This window comes from Petaurus breviceps, unplaced genomic scaffold (genome assembly GCF_028583685.1).
Source record: "Petaurus breviceps papuanus isolate PSGF00001 unplaced genomic scaffold, PetGlider_PUasm1.0 227, whole genome shotgun sequence".
Lineage (NCBI taxonomy): Eukaryota > Metazoa > Chordata > Mammalia > Diprotodontia > Petauridae > Petaurus > Petaurus breviceps.
The window spans coordinates 17,683,001-17,687,889 of NW_027185896.1; the positions used below are offsets into that span (position 1 = coordinate 17,683,001).

Here is a 4,889-nt window from a genome sequence, read left to right on the forward strand (position 1 = left end):
ACCAGATTCTAGTTTCATTTATTAGTTCAATGTTTTCCTTACTTTCAATTTTATTAATGTCTCCTTTGATTTTTAGGATTTCCAACTTGGTTTTTAATTAGGGATTTTTAATTTGTTCTTTTTCTAGCTTCTTTAGTTGTTTGCCCAATTCATTGATCTACTTTTTCTCTATTTTATTGATGTAATGTTTTAGAGATATAAAATTTCCCACAAGTACTGCTTTGGCTGCAATCATTAATATGGAATGCATTTTAAAAAATAGGGAAAACTTCCTCGTGTTAGACAAAGTCATACTTCAGTTCAATTCAGTTAAATAGGCCTGAGTTAACCACTTCCTATGTGGAAGACACTGAATTAAGTCCTGGGAACAGAAAGGCAAAGAGAAGAAGCAATCTTTACCCTAATGGAGCTTATGTTCTACTCTTAATAGGGTTGGAAATATATGCAATGTTAATTCAAATATGTACAAAGACATGAGGTCAAACCCAGCCTTAGACACTTAATAGCTGTGTGACATCAGACAAGTCATTTAACCTCTGTCTTCCTTGATTTCCTCATCTGTAGAATGAGAGTGATAATAGCATCTACCTCCCAGGGTTGTTCTGGGCATCAAATGAAATATTTGTAAAATGCTTACTTAGTACAATGTCTAGCTCAAAGTTTTTTGCCTTTCCTTTTGAAGAGGATCGATTCATTTGGATTATACCTTCATTCACATGGGATCATAATCTCTTTCCCAACTTCATATGATCCTAGAAGGGTTACTGACACATAACTGAAAGTACATTGATTAAAGGAAATCAGTTAATCAGCAAACATTTATTAAATTTCCATAGTGTACCAAGGACTGGACTAATCACTAGGGATGCAAAAAGAGACAAAAGACAGTCCCTGTCTCTCAAGGATTTCACAGTCTAATGGGCGAGACAACATGCAAACAAATATATGCAAAGCAAGCTATACACAGAAAATAGAAAGTAATTAGCAGAAGAAATTAAGAGGGATTGGAGAAGGTGTGGAACAGCCAGGAGGCCAGTGTTGCTGGATTGAAGAGTACTGTTGGGGAGTAAGAAGACTAGAAAGGCAGGAGGATGCTGGGTTATGTGAAAATATAAGAGGTATAGGCTTAAAAAACTCTGGCTAAGTAAACCTCTAGTGTTGGGGATAGTCTAATGTTCCAAATCCATTCCCCTTGGTTTGTTGTGCTCTGCTTTTCATGATCAACACTGAGACTAGCCTCCCTTCAAAGATCACTAGAGTCAACTGAAGCATTGCTAGTTGTTGGTTTTCAGTCATTTCAGGCATGTCTGACTCTTTGTTATTCCATTTGGGATTATTGGAGTGGTTGGCCATTTCCTTCTCCAACTCATTTTACAGATGAGGAAAATGAGGCCAACAGGGTTATGTGCCCAGAGTCACATAGCAAGTAGGTATCTGAGGCCAGATTTGAACTTGGGAAGATGAGTCTTCTTGACTCCAGGCCTGGTACTCTATCCACTGTGCCACCTAGCAGCCCTTGCACCACCTAGCCTCATAGACATGGCTGGAGCCTGCCTAAATCTGGGTGGGTCACATGAGACACATACTAATTAGGATAGCAGGAGCCCCAGGGCAGGAGTTCCTGGGCTGAAAGAGTTATGTCACCCCTGGGTGTGGTATCTGCTTTAAGTGTCAAGGCACCTGGTTCCAAGATGACCACAGGGATAAGGTGGGGATAAAGTCAATAGGTTTTGAGATGTAGACAAAGGGAGAAGAGAGAGCTCATGTTTAGAATGTTTCTATTCTCTCAGTAAATTAAGAGAGTTCTCTGTGGATAAGACATGAGGGGTGAAATGGGAGGCTTGAGGAAAAAAAGATTTAGAATAGAGGTATCAAATATGACCCTCCACCCCCTGATTAAAAAATGTCATGAAGATATGTTTTAACAAAATAAATAAAAATACAATAGAACACAGAGAGATCCTTTGTTTCTAGGTAATATGCAGCCAGCAGGGATCCTTATGTATTGTTTACTGGACCTGTTTCTACTTGAGTTTGACACTGCTGGTTGGAATGTAATGTAGTCAATTGTTTTTGCTTGTGTCCAACACTTTCCTGGCAAAGGTACTGGAGTGGCTTGCCATTTCCTCCTACAGCTCATTTTACAGATGAGGAATCTGAGGGAAAAGGGTAAGTGACTTGTCCAAGGTCACACAGCTAGTACGCATCTAAGGCCAGATTTGAACTCAGAAGTCTTTCTGACTTCTCACCCAATGCTTTCTTCACTGCAACCCTATTCCCCCCTGTAGTCAATTAGGGAAGAGTAAAAGGATTACTGAACAGGCATAAACTTTCTAGTATCAGACAAACTAAAAAATCTGGAGTATCTGTTTTATTTCTCTTTCTGGTGACAAGCATGGTAAGGATTTAAGGAAATGGATATCTGTTTGAAAAAGCTACCCCCTCCCTGTGGTCTATAAAAGCAAGCTTTGAGACCACCTCTAGTTCTCTCTTCCTAGCTTCCTGTTTGCCTTCAGAGGACAGGCTGATATTCAGCAAAACAGCCACGTGTACTCTAGGCAAAGGGAGGGAGTAGGAAGAACCTGTGCCCATGTGTAGTTTTTTTCTTCCAACACCCCCAGAAGCAATTAATGACCTTGGTAGAAGCACATAGTAAACTATATGTGTTTGAACATATGTTCTTTGATAGGTGTTCCTGGCCACCTGGGCTTACTGAGTCTTTTTTTTCTGCATATAGCTGAGACTAGGGTTCTTAGTCTTGGAAAAGGGACTTTTTCACTCCATGAGATAGTAGCATCCAGGGCTGCTACTATTCCTGCAGAAACACATGGTAGATATATGCAACATGGAACCTTGGAAGGCAGCATACTGTGAGTGAAATGTTCCCAGTTTGGGGGTTATCTTGTTGGGTAATCCACATTCAAGAGTTCAAAAGTTTGGCTCTTGTGCCAAGCTCCTTATGGTACCCTGTCTTCAGTGCTGCTGGATTCCGCACTTCCCTCAACTGGCCTTCTTCTCTGCAACCACTCAAGATGCCTGAGGAAGTACAGCATGGAGAGGAGGAGGTGGAGACCTTTGCCTTCCAGGCAGAGATTGCCCAGCTTTTGTCCTTGATCATCAACACCTTCTATTCTAATAAGGAAATCTTCCTTCGAGAGATCATTTCCAATGCCTCTGATGCCCTGGACAAGATCCGTTATGAGAGTTTGACAGATCCTTCCAAATTGGACAGTGGTAAAGAACTAAAGATTGACATCATCCCCAACCCTCAGGAGCGTACTCTGACTTTGGTGGATACTGGCATTGGCATGACAAAAGCTGATTTGATCAATAACTTGGGGACCATTGCCAAGTCTGGCACCAAGGCTTTCATGGAGGCTTTGCAGGCTGGAGCAGACATCTCCATGATTGGTCAGTTTGGTGTGGGTTTGTATTCTGCTTACTTGGTGGCAGAGAAAGTAGTTGTCATCACCAAGCACAATGATGATGAACAGTATGCCTGGGAGTCTTCTGCTGGTGGCTCTTTCACAGTCCGTGCTGACCATAGTGAGCCTATTGGTAGGGGCACCAAGGTGATCTTACATCTGAAAGAAGACCAGACAGAGTATCTGGAAGAGAGGAGGGTCAAGGAGGTTGTAAAGAAGCACTCTCAATTCATTGGCTATCCCATCACACTTTATCTGGAGAAAGAACGAGAGAAGGAAATCAGTGATGATGAGACAGAGGAAGACAAAGAGAAAGAAGAGGAAGAACCAGCCAAAGATGAGGAGAAACCCAAGATTGAAGATGTAGGATCTGATGAAGAAGATGAAGGCAAGGACAAGAAGAAGAAAACCAAGAAGACCAAGGAGAAATACATTGATCAGGAAGAGCTGAACAAGACTAAACCCATCTGGACACGTAACCCTGATGACATCAGCCAAGAGGAATATGGCGAGTTTTATAAGAGCCTCACCAATGATTGGGAAGATCACTTGGCAGTAAAGCATTTCTCTGTGGAAGGTCAGCTGGAATTCAGAGCTCTGCTCTTCATCCCCTGCCGGGCTCCTTTTGATCTCTTTGAAATCAAGAAGAAGAAGAACAACAACATTAAGCTGTATGTACGGCGTGTGTTCATCATGGACAGTTGTGATGAGCTAATTCCTGAGTATCTTAATTTTATCCGAGGTGTGGTAGACTCTGAGGATCTGCCCCTCAACATTTCCAGAGAGATGCTGCAGCAGAGTAAGATCTTGAAGGTCATATGTAAGAACATTGTCAAGAAGTGTCTAGAGCTCTTCTCTGAACCGGCAGAAGACAAAGAAAACTACAAAAAGTTCTATGAGGCCTTTTCGAAAAATCTGAAGCTTGGAATCCATGAGGACTCAACCAACAGGCGCTGTCTATCTGAACTGTTACGTTATCACACATCTCAGTCAGGAGATGAGATGACTTCCTTGTCTGAATATGTATCTAGAATGAAGGAAACCCAGAAATGCATCTACTATATCACTGGTGAGAGCAAAGAACAAGTGGCCAACTCTGCTTTTGTGGAGCGGGTGCGGAAACGTGGTTTTGAAGTGGTATACATGACAGAGCCCATTGATGAGCACTGTGTGCAGCAGCTAAAGGAATTTGATGGGAAGACCCTTGTCTCCGTTACTAAGGAAGGGTTAGAACTTCCAGAGGATGAAGAAGAGAAGAAAAAAATGGAGGAGAGCAAGGCAAAGTTTGAGAACTTGTGCAAGCTAATGAAGGAAATTCTGGATAAGAAGGTTGAGAAAGTGACAATCTCCAATCGGCTGGTGTCTTCACCCTGTTGCATTGTGACTAGCACATATGGCTGGACGGCCAACATGGAACGCATCATGAAGGCCCAGGCATTGAGAGACAACTCCACAATGGGTTAC

General features: G+C 42.1%; 1 pseudogene; it reads left to right on the forward strand.

The window, feature by feature from the left end:
- Positions 1-2,973: 2,973 nt before the first annotated feature.
- Positions 2,974-4,883, forward strand: LOC138167186 (heat shock protein HSP 90-beta pseudogene; annotated as a pseudogene).
- Positions 4,884-4,889: the final 6 nt, after the last annotated feature.